This window comes from Moschus berezovskii, chromosome 4, assembly GCF_049115385.1.
Source record: "Moschus berezovskii isolate FMDL1 chromosome 4, NW_MosBer_1.0, whole genome shotgun sequence".
Taxonomy (NCBI): domain Eukaryota; kingdom Metazoa; phylum Chordata; class Mammalia; order Artiodactyla; family Moschidae; genus Moschus; species Moschus berezovskii.
This window is the reverse complement of record NC_142463.1, coordinates 7,872,154-7,896,084: the sequence shown is the minus strand read 5'-3', so window position 1 is coordinate 7,896,084 and position 23,931 is coordinate 7,872,154. Positions and strand designations below refer to the sequence as shown.

Below are 23,931 nucleotides of genomic sequence, written 5' to 3'. Positions count from 1 at the left end.
TTTCTTGAAGCGATCTCTTGTTTTTCCAATTCTGTTGTTTTCCTTTATTTCTTTGCATTGTTCACTGAGGAAGGCTTTCTTATCTCTCCTTGTTATTCTTTGAATTGAGGTCATATTTGAATGGTCTAGTGGTTTTCCCTACTTTCTTCAATTTAAGTCTGAATTTGTCAATAAGGAGTTCATGATCTGAGCCACAGTCAGCTCCTGGTCTTGTTTTTGCTAACTGTATACAGCTTCTCCATCTTTGGCTGCAAGGATTATAATCAATCTGATTTCGGTGTTGACCAGCTGGTGATGTCCGTGTGTAGAGTCTTCTCTTGTGTTGTTAGAAGAGGGTGTTTTCTATGACCAGTGCGTTCTCTTGACAAAACTCTATTAGCCTTTGCTCTGTTTCATTCTGTGCTCCAAGGCCAAATTTGCCTGTTATTCCAGGTGTTTTTTGACTTCCTACTTTTGCATTCCATTCCCCTATAATGAAAAGGACATCTTTTTTGGGTGTTAGTTCTAAAAGGTCTTGTAGTTCTTCATAGAACCGTTCAACTTCGGCTTCTTCAGCGTTACTGGTTGGGGCATAGGCCTGGATTACTGTAATATTGAATAGCTTGCCTTGGAAACAAACAGAAATCATTCTGTCCTTTTTAAGATTGCATCCAAGTACTGCATTTCAGACTCTTTTGTTGACCATGATGGCTACTCCATTTCTTCTAAGGGATTCCTGCCCACAGAAGTAGATATAATGGTCATCCGAGTTAAATTCACCCATTATTCCCCAAATTGATCTAGATATTCAACACAATCCAAATCAACATCCCAGCTGGCTTCTTCGCAGAAATTAATAAACTGATTTTAAAGTTTATGTGGAAATTCAAGGACCCATGGCGAAACAGTCTTGAAAAAGAGTACAGTTGGACTTACGCGTTCTGACATCCAAACTGACTACAAAGCGACAGTGCTCGAGATAGTGTGCGGTGCTGAAACGGGAAAGGGCCAGTGCCTCATTCGCCGTCACTCAGGGCTGGAAATCCACCAGCTGCCCAGGAGAGATCATGAATACCGAGGGGTTTCCCTCGAGGGATTTTACGGCGCCCTTTTTTACTTTTCAAATTTGCTTCTGTGTGTTTTTGGCTGCACTGGGTCTTCGTTGCAGCACTCAGGCTTTCTCTAGCTGCAACGAGTGGGGGCTGCTCTCCAGCTGCGGTGCAGGGGCTTCTCTTGTTGGGGAGCAGGGGCTGTAGGGGCTTGGGCTTCCGTAGTTGGCTCTTGGGCTTAGTTGCTCTGCGGCATGTGGAATCTTCCTGGGCCAGGGATCGAACCTGTGTCCTCTGCATTGGCAGGTAGATTCTTAGCCATTGGACCAGCAGGGAAGCCCTGGGGGAGACTTTAGAGGCCTTTCGGAAGGAGACATGGACAGGCCCTCCTCCCTATGGTGGAATGTTCGGTAAACATTTGGAGGCATTATCTCGAGCTGGAGTGGTGCGGCCGGTTGTCTGTCAGCCACCCACGCAGAACAGGGGAGGGGGCTGCGGAAAGCTGACACCCTTCAGGAAACGGCGGGGGATAGCGTCCCTCCAGAAGGGCCCAGTTTATCCTCATGAAGAACACTTCTGAGTCTCCTCCAGCCCACAGGCAGACAGGCCACGACGCCACACAGCTGAATTCTCTGTCCCACTGTCCTGAAGCGTCTCGCCTGGAAACTTCCTTGGCAGGTAAGGCTAGATTCTTCAGCTGACTTCCAAGCTGCCCCCCACCCCAACCCAGAGTCAAACCTCCACAGAATGCCTCTCCTTGGAACCTGCTTTCCTGGTGTCTCCTCCAAGATCAGCTGTCTGTGAGGGAAGTGAATGAGGGAGCTTGTTCTCGGGAAATATCACCTGTAAACCAGGGCCAAGATGGGAGCAGCAGCGTTGGCCAAAGTGTCAGTTTCAGACGTGTGGGCCTACGGCTCCTCTCTGGTTTTAATTAGTCAGCACATCCTGTCTTCGTTGAGGCCACTTTTAGGTTGAAGTCACGAAACCTTATTGGCTGAGGATCAAAGAACGCTCAATGTTTTACTCTCTGTAACCCGGAGCGGACCCCTAGGTCATCCCAAAGTGAGTTCAACCAATTACTAGACTGTACGGCGGAACGGGAGGCGATGCTTCTATTTTACCTTGTCATCTATTTAAAAAAAATTTTTTTTAATCTAGGTATAGTAGAATACAGAAAGTGCCCATATTCTAAGTATAGAGGCTGAATGTTTACCTGTGTAACCACACCCAGGCCCAGAATCAGAACATCCGTCACCCAGGCCTCTGAAACTCTCCTCCCTAGCCCCCGAGGGGAGTCTCTGACTTCTAATAGCAAGGACTAGCTTTGACTGATTCGGTCCTTTGTGTGAATGGACTTGTACACAATGTTCTCTCTTGTCTGACTTCTTCCTGTGACATTGGGCCCTGGAGACCCATCCACACTGTTCCACGTCGCGGGGACACGTTGCTCTCAGGGCTGTGGTTCTCACGATGCAGGGGCCTGAGTCACCTAGGCGGTTAAATACAGATTCTGGGGGCTCCACCCCGGAGCTTCCGGGTGCAGGAGGTTGGGGGTGGGGCCCGAGAATCTGTGTTTCCAACAAGTTCTCAGCGTTTGCTGCAGCTGGTGTGGGGACCACACCTGGAGAACCACCCCTCCACTCTGGCAAGGCCCCTTTTGCCCTGGAAAAGGACATCACTGTTGCATCTGGAAGCCTAACCAGAGAGCCTGGGGAGGGACGGGAGAGCGTGGAGGCCAGAGCTGAGTCCTCAGAGGTTGCTGGTTGTTAGCCAGGGTGACAGAGAGGATTAAGACGCTCTCCTGTCGGCTCCTGATGGGGACTGTTGCGGTTCATGACTTTCGATTTATGAGCTGGGCACACCCGAGCCAGGGCTTTCTGGCTCCTCAAGGCGTGGGTGGATACAGTGGAGATTTCCAGACCTTAAGCTGGTCAGACACTGGCCAGAGGCCCCGGCCTCCGGCCACACACAGCACTGGTCAGCTCACTCCCTCACCCACCCCTGCCACCGCCAACTGGATCTTGGCCGCCTCAGTCTCAGAGGGGCCTTAGGTGAGGGCTGTCTTCTCCTTCTTCCCGCTAATGTATGTCATTCTCCTCATTTGAGACATGAATGGATAAGGGCCCGAGAGCCCAGCCTCCCTCCCTGCTCACAGGTCGAGTCCACTCCCGTTTCAACGTCCTCCTTGTCCGTCTCTTCTCCTGCTGCCCGTCTCTCGGGATCTCATCTGCTTCCAGGGCCTTCACTGCTGCTCCTCCCAGAGGCACGGGATCTGATAGCCCGAGGCTCCTCCTGTGCTGCCCCCCACAGGTGGACCCCCGGCCACAAGTCCTGCCCGGGGCTGGGAAGGGCCACGCCTGCAGGATAGGAGGAGACTCCTGGTCACCCAGACTGCCCCATCCTGGTCTCTGAGGAGCTCAGGACTCAGGCTTGAAGTCTGAGGAGGACAGCGGTGACCTGGGTCAGGAAATACTGACCGCACTGAGACGTCGACTCAATGGACATGAGTTTGCGCGACCGGGAGGTGGTGATGGACAGGAAGGCCTGGTGTGCCGCAGTTCATGGGGTCGCAAAGAGCTGGACACGGCTGAGCGACTGAACAACTGAGACGCTTCCGCAGGGAAATGCCCAGAAACGCAGACACTGTGTCCTTGCTCGCAGAGGAGCTCAGCCATCGCTTTGTTTCCAGCACTTTCGCTTTGACTCATTTGCTCCTCCTACACAACCCTGGCGAGGGAGGGTACCATTGTTAGTCACACCCTGGAGCTCGGAGAAACTCAGTGACTTCTCCAAGGTCACACAGCTGGGAAGTGACTGAGATGGGATTTGAATGCTGGTCTTGCTGGTCCCAGAACCCTGCTGCCACTGGGAAGAGCAGGGGTGAGCCCAGGAGAGGGTGGAGAAGTGCCCTGGGAGGTGGAGCACGTCGGAAGTCAGAGAGGACCAGGGAGAGAGCACAGAGCAGGGCATGAGGCATGGGGATGTCTGGGGGCGCCGGGCCAGCAGGCTCCTTTAGGCACGCACGTCCTTTCAGCACCCCTCTCCTTCCATGTGGGGAGGCTTTGGGGGGAGCCCTGGGCAGTTTGGGTGCAAAGATTCAAGCCAGGTATGGGGGTGTCTGTGGCCCACAGTCGCTTATTTGCTGACTTCTCATGGTGGCCCCTACCAGCTCACTTCTGGCACACCCCAGCTACTGTTGGGTGGTCTCCTTCCTTCTTCTAGTGTCTAAGGCTGAAGCTTCAGGGCCTCCAGAGTCCTGGCATGGCTCCGGGGATGGACCCCTGACACACCCTTGACCCTCAGCTCGCCATCTGGAGGGCAGTAGTGCTCTCCAGGCTCCCATGGAGTGAAGCTGGCCAGCGGCGTCCTGGGTGGGCTCCGTCTGCTCACACCTGTGTCCTCCCCATGCTGGGCTCTGGGCTATGAGATAGCAGAGGCCCCTCATGCAGGGCCCCAGAGAGCTGGCAGGAGGGAACTGCCTAACATCCTCTGTCATCCCAAACACGAGCTCGCCTTTCCTCTGGCTTTGCTTTCCTTCTGGAAGCGTCTCTCATTTGTGCACTGAAAGTGCAAGAATTAAATGGGATTATGGCTCCTGGCATGGCATCAACACCCAGAACGATACTCCCAGGCTGTGCTTTTTACTTTGCAAGCTAAATGAATGAGCCACTTGTTTGACTCGTTTTTACATTTGGGTGTTAAAAAGACTCCAAGATTATAAATGTATATAAAGGTCGACATAAAAACAACAGGTATGGACTTTGAAAACAGAACAGCTCTAGGGCCCGTGAGAGTCCTGTCTCTGTTCCAGTGAGCGGAATCTATGCCTCCTCTCTGGGGACTGGCTGGTGGCAGCTCCCGAGAGTCCCATCCCCTCTGGGCACCACGGGGACAGCAGCCCTTCTCAGCTGGTGGGGGAAGGACAGGGCACAACCTACTTTCTCAAAGTGAAGGGAGAGCCAGCTGCTGCAGAGTTGTCCCATTGCTAAGAGAATTTTACCTACTCCGTGGACACTGACCCTCTGTCCCGCGCCCCCACCACCAGACAGGCTGGGAGCAATAGGAGAGAGGGAGCTGGGGACAGGGCCACTCCTTCTGGGTTGAGTGGCCTCCGTCGGCCACCGCCCTTGGCAAGCTCCCACCGGCATGCGGGCCAAGGTCTGGGGACCAGCCAGAGGGAGGCAGGCCAGGGCAGCAGAGCTCCCAGGCACAGTGCAAAACAGACTGTGTGAAAGTGGGCAATGTTGTCTCAGTAGCCAGACAGGGATCTTCATGTTCAGGAAGCTGCCCTCTCTACACTGGGACTCTGTTGGATTCTAGCAGTGGGGCCATTAGCACGGTGGAGCTGCCGTGAACTCATGTATCCACCCAAATCCTAGAGGAGTTATAAAAAGGCCTGCCTGCTAAAAATGACAAGACCTGGTGATGTCTTAGTCAGCCAGGGCTGCCTTAACAAAATACCGCAGACTCGACGCTTAAACAACAGAAATTTGTTTGCTACCAGTTCTGGAGTCTGAAGTCCTATATCAAGATGGTGGGTTTCTGGGGTTTTGGTGAGGGCCCTCTTCCTGGCCAGCAGACGGCCACCTTCCTAATGTACCCTCACATGGCCTTTCCTGGGCTGTGCATGAAGAAGGAGAGAGACAGAGGAAGAGGTGTGGGAGAAACGGTGGTGAGGGGGGAGAAGGAGAGAGAAAACTATATTCTTCCTCTTCTTATAAAGCTACTAACCTCATCAGACTGAGGCTGAAGCTGAAGCGCCAATGCTTTGGCCACCTGATGCAAAGAGCAGACTCATTAGAAAAGACCATGATGTTGGGAAAGATTGAAGGCGGGAGGAGAAGGGGACGACAAAGGATGGGATGGTTGGATGGCATCACCGACTTGATGGACATGGGTTTGAGCAAGCTCCGGGAGATAGTGGAGGACAGAGGAGCCTGGCGTGCTGCAGTCCATGGGGTCGCAAAGAGCCAGACATGACTTAGCCACTGAACAACAAGGACAACCCCATCAGAAGGGCCCCACCCTCATGACCTATTAACCCTAACACTTACCTAATATTAGAATTAATTATTAACCATAAATATTAACCCTAATATTTCCCAAAGGCCTTGTCTCCAAATGCCATTACATTGTAGGTTTGGGCTTTGACATATGAACCTTGGAAGAACATGAATACTCAGTTTATAGTACGTGGCAAGGGAATGAAGATGGTACTTGCATCTCTGGTTGGGAAAGTCTCGATCTCACCCTGATTTCTCAGAATGGTTCTGGGGAGCAGGGATTTGTACAGAAGGCAGCCATCCTTCCTTCTTCCTGCTCTGGAGTTCTTTCTACAGTGTTTGCTCCATCCTCAGCCCTGGATGGGGAGGACCCTGAGTACCACCACCCTTAGCCCCCTGGCCATAGCTGACCAGAACAGGGTGGGCCTTTGACCCCAGAGAGTGGACCTCTGACCCAGAGGAATCAAACCAGAAGCTGGGCTGAGCCAATCAGACTCCCTTTCCCAGAGATAAGGACTGAGATGGAGATCAGGCCAGTAGGCAGGGGCTCTGGGCTAGATGGCCATGGGGGTGCGGGAGGTATTTTGAATTAGCCATGGTTGGCCATGTATGTGTGTAGCAGGGGCAGCTGCTGTGGAGGGATAGACAGACAGACACACACACACTGAGGGAGGGAGAAATAACTTTCCCATTTCTCATTTCTGGTTAACCATCAGCAAGCTGGGGTGTTTGTTTTATTCATGTATTTTCCCCATAAAATCTCTTAAAATCTTTTCTTAGCCCACCCTGAAGGGGTTCTTGTGCATTACTTCCCTGAAGGGGTTCTTGTGCGTTACTTCCCAGTTGTCCAAATCTGGCCTTTCCTATTTGTATAGATCTAGGTTTTTTGTGTAGACCACGACTGTGGTCCCCCTGGGTTCAGCCCTGGCTCTTGAGACAGACGGGGTCTCCTCCCAGATGTGGGCCCCAGGGGGCAGGCAGGAGGGAATTTCCTGACATCCCTCATCAGCCCGAACTCTGCTCCTCCTCTGGCTTCTCTTTCTCTCTGGTACCTTCTGTCATCTCTGAGGTGATGGTAGCATCCCAGGGCCTTCGGCCGCCTCCCAGCATGGTCCCAGGATCTCCCCACAGCCCTGTGGGTATCAGGGAGCGGAGGCAGGCCCTGAGGAAGGTTTACCCAGGAGGTTAGGTCGACTGAGGCACATGGAGGCATGGGCTGCTGGAATCAGGACCGGCAGAGCGTGCCTGAGCCTGGAAGGCGGGCTGAGAGGGATGTGGGGACAGCCAGAGAGAGCAGGGCACTGGAGGAGCTGGGAGGTCATGAGCCGTGGGGGAAGCTGGGCAGAGGGGCTGGGGCGATTAATTCAAGAAGGAGGTATTTTTAAAAGCAAACAACCTAGCAGAGTCATTGAGGGACTATGATTTCTTTGAATTGTCTCTCATTCAAAATATTCATGAGATTTGGATGAATCTAGACAGTCTCTCCCTGCTGTTTACAGCTGCAGAAGATTTCAACCAGTGGTTGATTCTAAGAGGTACAGCAGTCAAACATGCAAAAAAAGCAATAGTTTTGTGTTCTATGTATCTTTAGGAGAAATCCAATTAGCAGATCAAAGCTGCGATTTCATTGCTATTAATGCTGAGGATGAAAATAGAGAATTCAATGTAAAGCCAGTCTGCAGACAGTATTAATGGCACAGATGGTACATGGATATGTGAAGAATTTTACATGTGGAAAGCAAGTGATTGACATTCCGGAAACACTGAAGTGACCTGGATGAACTGGACATCACCTGGTTCATTGCTCTTTGAACTGAGGCTTTCTTCCCTCACTCTAAGCCAGCGGTTCCAAAAACGTGGTCCACTCTGAGCAGCAGCTGCAGCATCTGGGAGCTTTTAAGACATGCAGACTCCTGGCCCCACCCCAGACCTTCCAGAAGCCTGGGCAGGGAAGAAGGTGTCTTGGGGGAGGGGACAGCTGGGCTGTCACAAGCTCTGCCAGGGGGTCAGGTGAAGCCCTGCTCCACCTCAGCAAGTCTGGAAGTCGAGAATCATGTGCAGCAGTGCATGTCTGTGGAGTCCACCCAAGTGGATGGTCTCCTCCAGGCAGACCAGGGCCCATAGGGCTGAGGACACAGGCTCAGACCCGCACCAGGTGGAAGAATTCCCAGGCCCTCTCGCTATGACTGGAGTCACAGGCCCAGGCCACTCAGAACTCTGACCCCAAATGAAGGCCTGGGCAGTTGGTTACGGGTAACGTTCTTCCCATTCACAGTCCATCACCCTCTCAGGGAGCTGGAAAGCGCTTCACCAGTCTTTCTCATTCTAAAGATGAGGAAGCCAAGACTCTGCCAGCAGAGCTGCTCAGGGGCACACAGATAAGGCCCAGCGTCTCCCCTGGCTTCCCAAGCATCAACCTGCATGCACAGCCTCCTTTCCTACAGCGAATGGTAGGTCAGGTGCACACGGACCGCATTTTCCTGTCCCTTTGACATGACAGACATTACTAATCAATCACAGCACTTTCCCCCTCTAAGCCAAGATTGGCCTTGCCTTCAGTAGATTCACTGCAGATGGTGTCTGCAGCCATGAATTCAAAGATGCTTGCTCCTTGGAAGAAAAGTCATGACCAACATAGCATATTAACAAGCAGAGACATTACTTGGCCAACAAAGGTCTGTCTAGTCAAGGCTATGTTTTTTCCAGTAGTCACACATGGATATGAGAGTTGGACTATAAAGAAAGCTGAGCGCCGAAGAATTGATGCTTTTGAACTGTGGTGTTGGAGAAGACTCTTGAGAGTCCCTTGGACTGCAAGGAGATCCAACCAGTCCATCCTAAAGGAGATCAGTCCTGAGTGTTCATTGGAACGACTGGTGTTAAAGCTGAAACTCCAATACTTTGGCCACCTGATGCAAACAGCGGACTCGTTTGAAAAGACCCTGATACTGGGAAAGCTTGAAGGCAGAAGGAGAAGGGGACGACAGAGGATGAGATGGTTGGATGGCATCACCGACTTGATGGACATGAGTTTAAGCAAGCTCTGTGAGTTGATAATGGACAGGAAAGCCTGGAGTGCTGCAGTCCATGGGGGAAGCAGAGTCAGACATGACTGAGAGACTGAATTAGATTCTCTGGGCAGCTATCAGCACGGATCAGAGCCAACATGTGATGGATCCTACCTGCCATTTCTGGAATACTGCCTGGAATGCTGGTCAGCCCCTGGACTTCCAGAGCCTCATGCTCAACTTCCTCATCCTCTCCTGAGGTTGATGGGCACACTGAAGTTCAGTCTGAATCTTCAGGCTCCCACTCCCTCATCTGCATGCTGCTCCCTGAAGCACTCAGACCTGGGGCTCAGAGTGTCCTGTGGTTACAAAAGGGATAACTGAGCTTGCAGGACAGCTTCTCAGATGTGTCCCCACGTGGAGTATGGAGCAAGGGAGAGTGCCCGTGAGGCTGTCTCTACACACGGTGGGTATACTCCCAAGCACCAGCAGGAAGCAGACAGACTGCCACGCACTTCCGTCCAGGTTCTCAGTGAGAAGGAAGATTTGCTGACCCCTGGGATGGCTCCTCTGTGGTTAGAATAACCATGTGCTTGCACCACACCTCCTTCTCTGCGAGAACTAAACCCCAGAGGTATCACAGAAAAACCTTTTGGGCCTTGGACTGCTTAGGATTGGGCCAAAACCTTCTCTGGGCATGTTCATACGGACCGGGGACAACAGTGTCTCAGACACAAACACTGGAATTGCCAGAGGGTTTCACCAAGACAGCAGACACCACTGACCCAGTATTTGTCAGCCGAAGTTAAAAAATGCAGAGCTATGTAGGGACTTCCAGGTGAGCTAGAGGTTAAGACTCCACCTTCCAATGCAGGAGACAGAGAGACACAGGTTTGATTCCTGGGTGGGGAATATCCCCTGGAGAAGGGAATGGCAACCCACTCCAGTATTCTTGCCTGGAGAATCCCACGGACAAAGGAGTCTGGCAGGCTACCATTAATGAGGTCACACAGAGTCAGACTTGACTGAGTGACTTGGCACACCTAGGGACTTCCCTGGCAGTTCTGTGGTGAAGACTCTGTGCTCTTAATGCAGGCAGTGTGGGTTCAAACCCTGGTCAGGAAGCTAAGATCCCACATGCCATGTGGTGCAGCCAAAGGAAAAAAATAGATCTGTTTAAAAATAAACAATATGTGGCGTTCATTACAAATAGTCTATATTACATGTTATATTTTACTTTTGATTACATGGCTTTAGAAATCTTAAAAAATGTCAAAGTTCATTGTTTCCAAACATGTCAAAGATATTTAAGAAAACTCTATATCTCTCAGTGGTTCAATGAATAATGCCCCCTCGCCCACCCCACACCTCAATGTTCACGTCCAATATCTAGGACCTGTGAATCTGTTACCTTATATGCCAAAAGGGTCTTTACAATGTGATTAAGAATCTTGAGATAAGGAGATTATCCTGTATTATCTAAGTGTGTTAATTGCTCAGTTGTGTCCGACTCTTTGCAACCCCGTGGACTATAGCCCACCAGGCTCCTCTGTCCATGGGATCCTCCAGGCATGAATACTGGAGTGGGTTGCTATACCCTCTTCCAACCCAGGGATCCAACCACATCTCTTATGTCTCCTGCGTTGGCAGGCAGCTTCTTTACCATTAGTGCCAGTGGGGCAAAGAGCCCTCGCTTGATAGCAGTGTTGGAGGTCCTAGCCACAGGACTTAGATGACAAAAAGAAAGAAAAGGAATCTAAACCTAAATAAAAGGAATCCAAAGAAGTGAAACTATGACATGCAGATGACATGATGCTATACATAGAAAATCCTAAATACACCAGAAAAAACTACTAGAGGTCAGTGAACTCAGTTGAGTTGCAGGTTTCAAAATTAATACTCAGAAATCTGTTTCATTTCTATAAATAGAAAACTATCAGAGAAATTAGGAAAATAATCCCATTTATAATTGCCTCAAAAAGAATAAAGTATCTAGGGATAAACTCAGATGGCAAAGAAGCCACTTGCAATGCAGGAGACCTGGGTTTAATCCCTGGGTCAGGAAGATCTCCTGGAGAAAGCAATGGTTACCCACTCCAGTATTCTTGCCTGGAGAATTTCATGGACAGAGGAACCTGGCAAGCTACAGTCCAGGGGTCACAAAGAGCTGGACATGACTGAGCAACTATCACCTTCGCTTTTAAGGAGATAAAAGACCTGTCCTTGGAAAACTATAGGATGCTGGTAAAATAAATTGAAGATGACACAAACAGATGGAAAAATAGACTGTGTTCATGGGTTAGAAGCATGAATATTGTTAAAATGACCATACTAACCAAGGTAAGCTACAGAGTCAATACAAAATGCCAATGACATTTTTTTCATAGAACTAGAACAAATAATTCTAAAATTTGTATGGAAACATGAAGACCCCAAATAGCCAAAACAATCTTGAGAGGGAAGAACGAAGCAGGAGGTGTCATGCTCCCTGATTTCAAACTCGACTACAAAGCTGTGGTAATTAAAACAGTATAGTACTGGCACAAAACCAGACACAGATGAGTGGAAGAGAATAGCGAGCTCAGAAATGAACCCACGTTCGTACGCGCAGTTAGTCTACAATAAAAGAGACAAGAGTATACAATGGGGAAAGAGAGCCTCTTCAGTAACTGGTTTTGGGAAACCAGACAGCTCCACGCAAAAGAATCAGACTGGTCTACTCTCTCATACCACACACACAAGTAAATTCCAAATGGATTAAAGACTTAACCGTAAGACCTGAAACTAGAAAACTTCCAGAAGAAATCATGGGCAGCCAGCCCTTTGGCTCAGGCTTAGTAATTTCTTTGGATATGTCTCCTCAGACAAGGGAAACAAAAGCAAAAATAAATAAATGGGACTACATCTTTTACACACAGAAGGAAACTACTGACAAAATGAAAATGACATATACTGAATGGGAAAAGATATTCCGAATGATATATCCTACAAGGGGTTAATATACAAACTGTGCGAAGAATTCACACAACTCAACACCAAAAAAAATCCCTGAATCAAAAATGGGCAGATGATCTGAATAGACATCTGTCCAAAAAAGATAGATGACCAACAGACTTTTGCCAAGATGCTCAATATCACTAACCACCTGGGGAAAGGCAAATAAAATCCACAATGTGATCCCACCTGTCAAAACGTCTGTTATTAAAAAGAAAACAAATAACAGTGATGGTGAAAATATGGAGAAGGAGAATCCTTGTGCGCTGTTGGTGGAACTGTAAATTGGTGTGGCCACTGTGGAACACATTAGGATAGCACCTCAAAAAACAAAAAATGGAACTACTATACGATCCAACAGTCCACTCCTGGGCGTTCATATGAAGGAAATAAAAACACTAATTCTAATATGCACCCCTATGTTCATTGCAGCCAAGATATGGAAGCAACCTAAGAACCTATCAATAGATAAATGGATACAGAATATTTGGTACACACACACACACACACACACACACACACACTGGAATATTACTCAGCCACAAAAAAGAATGAAATCTTGCCATTTGCAACAACATAGATTGACTGAGGGTATTATTATGCTAAGAGAAATAAGTCAAAAGAGAAAATACAATAATGAATGATTTCATTACTTGCGGAAGCTCTGAAACAAAACTAATGAACAAATGCAACAACGGAAACAGTGTAAATACAAAGGACAAAGGGGTGGTTGCCAGGGAGGAGGAGAGTAGGGAAGGAAAGAAATAGCTGAGGGGGATTAAGAGATACAAGTCTCCAGTTGCAAGATAAATGAGTCACAGATATGAAATGTACAGTGTGGGGAATATAGCAATAACTATATAATACCTTTGTATGATGACATATTTTAACTAGACTTCACGTGATGATCATGTTGATATGTATAGAAATATCCAACTATGTTGCGTAACAGGAATTAGCACAGCATTGTAGGTCAATTACAGTTCAAAAGCAAATGAACAAGCAAACTCATAGAAAAGGAGATCAGGTGTGTGGTTGCCAGAGGGGAGAGGAGGAATTGGATGAAGGCATTGGAAAGGAACAGATGTCCAGTTATAAGATGCAAGGTACAATATGATAAATAAAACACTGCTGTGTGTTATGTCTGAAAGATGTTGAAGCGCACATCCTGAGTTCTCATCACAAGGGAAACTATTTTTTATTCTATTTCTTTAATGCTGTATCTATGTGAGATGAGAGATGATTACCAGACCTACTGTGGTCATCATTTCATGATGTATCACTATGCTGTACCCCTTGAACTTACATGGTGCTGCCTGTAAATTATATCTCAATAAAATTGGAAGGAAAAAATTTTTTGGAGCATTAGGTTTTTGCCAGAAACAAGGCCTTCACTCACCAAGAAATGTTTACTGGAGGAAAACAATTGTTGGATCCAACATGCTGACACGTCGGGGGAGACTTTGCTGGTGTGTGGTCTTCCCAGCTGACCACTGGCAGGCGGGAATGGTGTTGTAGAGGAAGGGAGGTCCTCGAAGCTGGACAAGCTCAGAGCCTGTGAGGAAGATTGGGTCAAGTCTTCTGAGAAAGCCTGTTCTCTTTGTGTTTGAGCATTCTTGTGTACAGCCTCCTGTTTTGTTCTCAGTTCTGTAACTATTGTGAGCTGACAAATTCTCTTCCTGCTATTTTTTTTTTTCTGGCTGCTCCGCATGGTTTGCAGGAACTTGGCTCCCCAACCAGGGATTGAACCCAGGTCCTCAGCAGTGAAAGCACTGAGTCCTAACAACCGGACTGCAGGGAACTCCCCGTCCCTGCTACTTAACAGCAACTTATATTTTGGAAAAAAGCATTCATTTTCTTGCTCAAGGCTTACTGGGATAATAGCAGTGAGAACCACACTTAATACTCATTGAGTAGCTCATCACCGATTCATTCATCATCTCATCGAACCCTCAGAGTGACCCTGTATGATCATTACTGTCCTTGTCCCACATCCTCCACTTTCACAGTCGAGAACTCGGAGGTTCAGAGAGGTTAACTTCTTCAGCCAAGGTCACACAGCCCGTGAGTGGTGGAGGCAGCCTGGCTCTGGCAAGGTGGTTGGGAGTACCGTTTCTAAACTATTTCTCACTGCTTTTAATTTAGGACGTTCTTATTTAAAGCAAACAGCCTTTCCCGAGAAAACAGACATATGAGATGACAGAAAATGCAGAAAGAGATAAAAAAGTAGACATTGATCTAGCCTGGGCCCCAGTGGTTACACAAGTGTCACCTTGGCTTCCACAGCCTGTTAAAAGATGCTGCATATCTACCCATACTTCTTTATTTTGGCAGTTTCTGTGATATTTCGCCAGTGGATACACGGATCAGCTTTGATAATGTTTTGCAAGCATAGCTTAGGTGGGTCTGTGTATCTTTGATTGAGCATCAAGATGGCTTCATTCTGACCCCGAGCTGGCATCCGTCCCTGTTTTACCCTTGACTTGTAACCCGTATTAGCCAACTTCAAGTGACTTTGATCTCGGCTCTGAACCAATTCCAAAGAAGCCAGAAAACTGTAGCAAGTTAGTGCCAGAGGACAGCTCTGATATTTCAGGCACCAGGAAAAATTGTCATGTGCCAGATGCCTTTTAAATCCAGAAGTAAAGAACCTCAAAATCATTTTTAAAGTTCAAAGCTAACTTCCTAAAAAGGACCTCAGCAGAAAAGAGGGCTTTTCTCCAGCATTCAAGAATCCACACAGGAATGTTGTTGTCACTCAGACGAGAGCAAAAATATCTTTATAGATGTCCTCACTTTTATAAGCAGATTTACATCTAGAGAGCATCATGAAAAACAAAGCCCATTACACCAAGGCGTTATAAGTTTAAAATACTTGGAAGCTTTTGGTCCCATTAGTGGAATTTAATGGGAATCTGCTTTGGCTCAAGAATGACAAATGAATCAGCTGTGAACAGGAAATTGAGTTTTCTTCATCTACTTATTTGGACAGCAGTAAAAAGGTGCAGGCAGCTGACAGGCCTGGAATGAAGGTAGGGAGCTTGGGAGAGGGGCAGGGGCTCTGATCATCTTATCACATCTTATCACTGCTGGCCCAGGGCAAGCGTGCAGCGAACACTGACCAGCTGAATGAGGGGTTCTCTGAGGAGTCAGTCTGCAAGGAGCACACTGCTGCGGTGGTTTGAAACATGGAGATAAGCAAGTCATACCGAGGGCTTCCCCAGCAGCTCACATGGTAAAGAATCTGCCTTCAAGGCAGGAGACCCAGGTTTGATCGCTGGGTCGGGAAGATTCCCTGGAGAAGGGAATGGCAACCCACTCCCGTGTTCTTGCCTGGAGAATTCCAAGGACAGAGGAGCCTGGCAGGCTACGGTCCATAGGGTCACAAAGAGTTGGATATGACTGAGAGACTAATACAAGCAGGTGACACAGGCTAGCACGTGGGATTGAACAACGCTCCCCAAGTCAGCCACCCAGGATCGACCCTTGTCACTTCTGGACAGAGATGAGGGGTCAAGGTCCTCAGGTCCAACTTGCCTGCATTCCTCATCCCAGCTGGTCCCTAACCCAGTGGCTCCCAAGTGTCTCTGATCTTTTTAAGGCATAGTCCAAACTGCTTGTCCACTGGAGGGCCTGGGTTTTGAAGGGTTTATTTCTGACAGGAAGTGAGTGAGTGAGTGAAGTCGCTCAGTCGTATCCGACTCTTTGCAATCCCGAGGACCATAGCCCACCAGGCTCCTCCATCCATGGGATTCTTCAGGCAAGAATACTGGAGTGGGTTGCCATTTCTTTCTTCAGAGGATCTTCCTGACCCAGGGATTGAACCCGGGTCTCCCCCATTGCAGGCAGACGCCTTACCCTCTGAGCCCCCAGGGAATTTCTGATAGGAAACATAGTCATTAAATAATAATGAATCAATGTCCCATTGTAAATTCCTCAAAGCCCTGGATAACTAATGGTCAGAACTCCTGGCTGTGGGAGACACCAGTGCTGTTGCACAAACCTCCAGCCAAAAGTGAAGGCGACGGGGGCAGAAGCCAGCTAGTGTTGGAGTCCAGGAGTGAGGGGTGGTGCCGCTGAGGCGTGCTGGCCATGCAGACCCCTGCTGTGGTCTCTGGGAGACCGTCCGGGTCTGGGCCGCATGGGCTGGGGCCACCCCCTTCCACCTTCCTTTTGCGCTAGCAAACTTGTTCCATGAGCCTCCTTTAAGCAAAACTCCTGCTTCCCCAGGTCAATGCCTCTGCCTCCGCCATTCCCAGGCCCTGCAGGGCTCCCATTTCACCTTCGAAACCCTGCTGTTCCTTCCTTGGAAATGTGTTCTAGGTAACAGAATGCTATTTAAAGAACTTGCAACATTCAATAAGGGTTAAGTGTGAAAAAATGACTGTTTTCCAAGAGAGATTTACTTCATCATATACGAAACTATTCTCATCAGCTCTTCTTCTCTTGTGGAATAACTCAGAAGGGATGTAAGGTTGTTTAGTGATGCTCAGATCAAAGGCCACCTCCTCCATGCAGGCCTCCCTGATAGCCCTCTGAGGATCCCCATTATTTTCCCTTCTGAAGGTAAGGCCTATTAAGGTAGAAAGATTGAGAGATGGCCTGACCCAGGTTCCCAGACCGCCAGGTCATTAATCAGCCACCTGAGACATTCTCCCAAAGGAAACTCACTAAGAGATGCTCTAGACACATGCCCCCTCTTCAGTGCTCAAGGCTTTTGCCCAGAGCCAGTCTGGTCTCCTTGGGAGCTGGGCTTCAAGAACCTCTGTTGGCCAAAGAAAGGAGTCAGGCTGACAGCCTTCCCTGGGCACGTCCTGTAGATCCAGAGGCAGAGGCCCACCCACGGAGCTCGACGGCTCCAAAGTTGTGGAAAGGGAGCCCAAGGTGAAAATTCCTCCTGCAGCCTGGCTGCTCTGCCCCAGCAGTGCCCCGAAGATGCCAAGTGGGGGGTCTGGAAAGAAACCGCCCACAGGCTCAGAAATGTAACTTCCTGCTTGGTTGGCCAAAACACCTCTCAGCCCCACGACCCCCTAACCATCCGTGTATTTGGGGGTGGGGCGCTGTGTGTCCCCTTCATGTAGGAGGAGCTTCTGTCCTGGCTCTCCTCTGCCAGCCTGAGGGCAGCCCTGGTACCGTGTGTGCCCCCAGGCCCTCTCCAAAGCCTCACCTGCCCCAGGCGCTTGGCGATGATTTGATGAAAGAACAAAGGAAGGACTTCCACCTTCCTAGGATGAAGCTGGGGGGTAACTTTAGAGCATCAGTGCTGACCCTTGCTTAGGGAGGCAATGGGCTCTCGGACATGGGGAGGACTCATCCTGGGAGTTGTGCTGTCTGATAGGGGCTGGTGGGTCGCCAGCCGCTGATGCAAACAGTGGCTACAGTGTAAATGGTGGAGCCAGCAGGCACAGCGACTAGACCTGGCTTCCTTCCCCCCGAGCCTCTGGGCTGGTTTGTCCTCCGGTGTAAGTTTCCTGGGCTGCCTTTACAGGGGCCAGAGAAGACTCCCATGGGCAAGTTCTTAAAGCAATGATCTTCCTCCTTCAATGATCTCTGATCACATGGCCTCCTGCTTTTCCTGTGGGGAACCCCTTCCAGGAAGGGTTTTCAAGACAATGTGGACCCCAGGAAGGGGTAGAGTTGAGGATGGGGTCAAAGAAGATGGTCTATTTTTTGTTTTCACAGACCAGAAAGCCTAAGACACCTCCCGGACACCCTGGTTTCTATTGCTGCAAGGCTAAGCAGAGCCAAGGCAGCCAGGACAGGAGTGGAAAGGGAAGAGAAAAATCTGAGGGCAAGAGCCAAGAGGGAGAAGGTATGGGAGGACAGAGGTGCAACGGGGGGCAGGCACATTGGGACATTCCCACCATGGGCATTTTCCAGTTACCATGGGCAGAATGTGGCAGAACTGTCACACGTCCCAGTCTGGTTTAGCCAGGGACTGTGAACACCCCACATTTTATTTAATTGGCCTGTGTGCTAAGTCACTTCAGTCATGTTTGATTCTGTGCAACCCTACGGACTGCAGCCCACCAGGCTCCTCTGTCCATGGAATTCTCCAGAGAAGAACACTGGAGTGGGTTGCCATTCTCTTCTCCAGGGTATCTTCCCAACCCAGGAATCGAACCCCGGTCTCCTGCATTGCATGCAGATTCTTTACCCACTGAGCCACTAGGCCTCTTTTTAGTTTAATTTATGTTTTGGGGCTTTTATTTGCTAGTGTAATTGATAGGCTAGATCTTTTTTATTGAGGTATAGTTGATTTACAATGTTGTATTAGTTTCAGGTGTTCAGCAAAGTGATTCCATTAGGCATAAATATATACCTATTGTTTTCAGCTCCTTCCCCCTTGGAGGTTATTATAAAATATTGACTGTGCTCGACAGTCTGTCCTTGCTGTTTATCTATTTTATATGTGTAGTGTGTGTCTGTTAATCCCCAATTCAGCCCTCCCCTTCCTTTCCCCTTTGGTATAACCCTAAGTTTGTTTTCATTAATATGTCTGTGAGTGTATTTCTATTTCTTATATATGTTCACTTGTATCCTTTTTTTTAGATTTCACATATAAACAATATCATATGATATTTGTCTCTCTGGGCTTACTTCATTTAGTATGATAACTTCATGATCCATCCATGTTGCTGCAAATGACCGCCCGAAACTTTAAATCAAGGTTGAAAAGAACAATCTCCCATTGATTGCCGCATCTGAGAAACCTGTGTCCCCAGACGTTTGAATTGCACCAGGCTCTGGCTGGATGCTGGCCAAGGGTGCAAGTTCAGCAGGTGCGAGACTGGAGCCTCTGAGATGGGACCCTGAGCAGCAGGTGCAGAGGCAGAGGAGCAGCCTTGCAGACGGTGCTCCCTCACCACTGTGACTTCTGCACCCTGTGTGTGCTCCCTGGCCCTGAGACTCGAGCCGCGGGCCTGTAGTCACCTCAGTTCGTTTAGCCCTTCACAGTTTACCTTACATTTATTTTTAGGGCTGGAGCCACAGGCGTCTGACCCGTGCCGTCACAGGTGGCCCTGGCCTTCGAAGGACCCCTCACTTAGTTTAACGCTCTGCAGTTGCAGTTCTTAATCATGTTAACATGCTTAATTCTTGGAATTCTTAGTAATGCTTGATGAAAGTGAAAGTGAAAGTCGCTCAGTCATGTCTGACTCTTTTCCACTCCATGGAATTCTCTAGGCCAGAATACTGGAGCGGATAGCCCTTCCTTTCTCCAGGGGATCTTCCCAACCCAGGGATCGAACCCAGGTCAAGGGGCTCCCTTAATCATTTCTCATGGGGCCCCGCAACTTCTGCGGCCAGTCATGTTCATGATCTCACTTGTTCCTGAAGCCTTCACAGGAGAGGAGCCTGGAAGGAATTATTACCCCAATCCCCAGGTGGTGAAACTGAGTCCCAGAGGGGAGAATGGTGAAGCCAAGGCGAGTGGCAGACCCAGGGCTGTTTTCTCCCTTGAAGCTCCTTCTCGATGGAGGGTAAGTGGGCTTGCCTCTCCCTTCACTCACCTGCCTGGGGTCTTGCCTATGCTGCCCTGGCTGTAGCCCACTTTCCATCCCATTTCATCTCATTTCATTACCAAAAACAAAACAAAACACTCAAACCATTTGCTCACCTGCCAGAAAGAAGCTCCTGGGGGTTAGAGCCCCCTGGACGGTTCTAGTTCTCCCGTCCTGTGTCCTGTCGGGGTCTCAGAGCAGGGGGGTGTTCTTGGACCCCTCCGCTCCCCGAGAAACTGCAGCCGGAGACTCTGGCCTCTGCTGGAAAGGGCTCCCTGGGAAGCATTCCTGACCTTCAGACTCGCCTGGCCGCGCGCTGGCCCCGTGCCCGTGACAGTCACTTCCTGCCTGGGTGTTTACCTTCCTGCGCCCGTGGGCCCAGCCAGGGTGGCGGCCCCTCACCTGAACCAGAGACTATGGAGGAGGGAAGGCACTGCCCACGGTGAAGGCCAGGAGCAGCTGGTGCTGCAACCTGGTGCAAGGTAAACCTGGTGGTCCCGTGACACCTGGTCCCCCAGCCCACAGTCTTGGCCAGGCAGCCCCACAGGCAACTCCACCTAAGACTTGGAAAAGGTTGCCTGTGACGTCATGATTCAGCTCAGTCCCTTCCAGGCAGGGACACTCGCTGCCTTGTGCTGGACCTTCCTTTGTTACTGTTATTATTGCTGTTGTTGTCGATAATAGCTACTTTCGATTCGCTGAGAGTCCCTTGGACTGCGAGGCGATCAAACCAGTCAATCCTAAAGGAAATCAGTCCTGAATATTCCTTGGAAGGACTGATGCTGAAGCTTAAGCTCCAATACTTTGGCCACCTGATGGGAAGAGCCAACTTGGGAAAGACCCTGATGTTGGGAAAGATTGAAGGCAAAAGGAGAAGGGGATGACAGAGGATGAGATGGTTGGATGGCATCACCGATTTGATGGACACGAGTTTGAGCAAGCTTTGGGAGTTGGTGACGAACAGGGAAGCCTGGCGTGCTGAAAGTCCATGGGGTAGCAAAGAGTCAGACACGACTGAGTGACTGAGCAACAACCTTCTATTCAGTGACAGGTCCTGGGCTAAGTACTTTTCTTTTTTGCTGCCCTGGGTCTTAACTTCGGCCCATGGGATCTTCATTTCCACGTGTGGGATTTTAACTGTGGTGTGTGGGATCTAGTTCCCTGACCAGGGGTTGAACCTGGGCTCCCTGCTTTGGGAGCGCAGAGCCTTAACCACCTGGGAAGTCCCTGGACTAAGTACGTTACACAATTGTTTTATGTAATCCTTGTGCTAGCTCTGTGAGCAGAGGATTATGCCCATTTTAAAGACACAAGACCCAGAGAAGCTGATCATCTGGCCCACAGCCACACAGCTAGTAAGGTGGGAATCCAGGATTCAAACCCCATCTAATCAGTACACCTGGGCTCTGAACCACTGCCACCATCTGTCAAGTTTAATTGCCATCATGTCCATTTTTAAGTTAAACTCAATCAGCCATTGTATTAGCTCTCTGTTTGCTGGCAACAATCTAACCTAAGATGCAGTGGCTTAAAGCAACACGCATTTGCTGTCTCACGGTTTCTGTGAACCAGGAATCAGAGCATGGCTTGGATGGGTTCTCTGCTCAGAGTCCCTCACAGGCTGCAGTCCAGGATGCCAGTGGGGTGGGGGCCGCATCTCAAAGCTCCCCTGGGTAGGATCTCCCTTCACGCTCACGAGCTTGCCTGCAGCATTCAGTTCCTGCCGGCTCTTGCACTTGACGGTTCAGCTCCTCACTGACTGTGGACCCGAGGCCCCCACAAAGGCCCCTCCTCTGCGGCAGCTTGTCTCCGGGGTGGGTGACAGAGTACAAGAAGACAGAAGTCATAGGCTTTGTAGGCTACTCACACACAAGCAACATCCCTGCACTCTCACAGTGTTCTGCTCACTGGGAGGAAGTCATCAGCTACAGCCCACGTTCAGAGGTAGGGGGTCACAGAGGCATGAATCCCAAGATAAAGGAATCACTGAGGGCCGGCTTTGAAAGCTGTCTATGACAGCCCTCTGATTACTGTGAAATAATGGTTTCAGTTTTTCCTCTGAAAACTAAATAAACTTGGCCTTTTATCCATCCATCCATCAAGCCATCCACCCACCCACCCATCCATCCAATCACTCATCCATCCATCCATCCATCAACCCACCTATAGACCCACCTATCAGTCCACCCACCCACCTACCCACCCATCCATCCATCCACACACCCTTTCATTCATTCAACAAACTTTTGAGCAGGACACTGTAAACCAAATCTCATATTAGGCTCAGCAGAAACCAGAATGAATGAAATTATTCCTTCTGCCCCTCACTGTCCTCAATGACCCAAGGTTCCCAGTGGCGCTTTCACATGTGTGGGGTCTGGGGGAATGTCTGTTGTTCAGGAGGATCTGTTTTCTTTCCTTCATCCGCCACCCTCCTGAGAGTCCTCACCCTCCTGCTCTCTCTCCATCACTGTCCCATGCATTCAGAAAACCTATTTTCAGCTCCTCCTAAGCACACAGTGTTATGATGGCAAGTGCACACATGTGCATGGGTGAGCGTGTGCCTGAGTGTAGGGTTAGATCTGATTTTCTTGGCTGTCTTCTTCCCCTCTTTCTCATTGTTCTGTTTTCCTGTCTCCCCTCAGGTCCGAAGGGAGGCCAGGCCCTCAGTGTTTTGGAGACACTTCTTCCTTGCCATGCAAACACATAGCCCAGCTCAGAGGTGCCTGCAGTCCTGCTGGTGGGGGCCTGGTAGAGCAAGGGCGGTGGGGCAGGAATTGGCGCCACACTCCCAGAAGGGCAGGGCAAGAGGCCACAAGAGAAATGTGGGCCCTAGCTTCACCGGCCTGTGGACCCTGTCTCCTGCCCCTGCCTCCCAGGGTCCAGAGTTGGGTGAGCAAACTCCGAGAAGAGGGCCTACGGGATGCTGTCTGGAGTTGCCAAGCAGATGCCTAGAGAGGCTGGAGTTCTGTGTTCTATACAGGAGACCATTCGTTTCATACATTGATGATCACATAGGGGGTGAAAGTACTTGTCCTAGGCACTGGGGCTACTGCTGGAAGCCCCTCAAAAATGGATCCAGTTTCTTTTTTCCTCCTCCACCGCGTCTCCCTGCTTCAGAATAGACCCCGTCAGCTCTCACCTGTACCACTGCCACGTCCTTTAAACAGATCTCCTGGCTTCAGGCGCTCCCAGTTCCTCCCCGTCCTCTCCGCCGCATCTATTCCACGTGCCACGCGAGTCTGCGGATACAGTCCTGAAAGTGTCACTTCCTTGCTCCAAACATTTTATGTACCTCAGCTCACAGTTTCCTGCAAAATCCTTCTAGGAATGTTCTCTTTATAAACCATTTCCCTCTCTCTCTCTCTCACACACACACACCCCTATATCCTTCGCTTTCTTAGGCAGGACCACAGTATGTACATATTGCTCTGTGTCTGTTTCTTGGTAGTTTTCCAATTCAACACACTTTAAATCCTTCATTTTTTTTTTTTTTTTTTTAACAATTGTCCACTGCTCTACTGTGGAAGTATTTGGGATAAAACTGAGTGTCACAGATTGAATGTGTCCCCACCCCAGCTCCAATTCATATGTTGAATACAATTCCTCGATGTGATGACATAGAAGATGGGGTCTGTGTGAGGTGATGAGGTTGTCAGGGTTCTACCTATGAGGAACCCAAGTGTCCTTAAAAAGGGATCCCAGATAGCGCACTTGCCACTTCCACTCTGAGATACAGAGAGAAGATGTTCATCTATGAACCAGGAGGAGGGCTCTTGTGCATGTAAGTCACTTTGATCGTGTCTGACTCTGTGCAACCTTATGGACTGTAGCCCACCAGGCTCCTCTGTCCATGGGGATTCTCCAGGCAAGAATACTGGAGTGGGCTGCCATGACCTCCTCCAGGGGATCTTCCTGACCAAGGGAAAAAACCTGTATCTCTTTATGTCTCCTGCAATAGCAGGGGGCCCTTTACCACTAGCACCACCTGGGAAGCCCTAGAGGGTTCTCACCAGACATCAAAACTACCAGTACCTTGATCTTGAACTTCCCAGCCTCCAGAACAGCGAGAAATACATTTCTGTTCCTTATAAGCACCTCAGTCTATGGTGTACAGAAAGCCTGAATGGACTAAGACACTGAGAAATCCCTTTCAAAACCTGGAATGCCCTTGACCAGAGCTTTTGTGGTATTTTCTGGACAATCAGTTGAGTTCAGTCATTCAGTCGTGACCGACTCTTTTCGACCCCATGGACGGCAGTACACCAGGCCTCCCTGTCCATCACAACTCCTGGAGATTGTTCAAACTCATGTCCATCGCGTCAGTGATGCCATCCAACCATCTCATCCTGCCTTCAGTCTTTCCCAGCATCAGGATCTTTTTCCAATGAGTCAG

The 23,931-nt window shown here is 49.4% G+C and overlaps 1 long non-coding RNA gene across 1 annotated transcript in view; it reads right to left on the bottom strand.

The window, feature by feature from the left end:
* LOC129549183 (uncharacterized) overlaps positions 1–19,814 on the bottom strand; it is a 42,675-nt gene extending 22,861 nt beyond the window's left edge. Inside the window, exon 1 of the long non-coding RNA XR_016037155.1 lies at positions 19,652–19,814. This is a non-coding gene — a long non-coding RNA (uncharacterized LOC129549183). The remainder of the gene's footprint in view (positions 1–19,651) is intronic.
* Between the last annotated feature and the right edge of the window lie 4,117 nt (positions 19,815–23,931).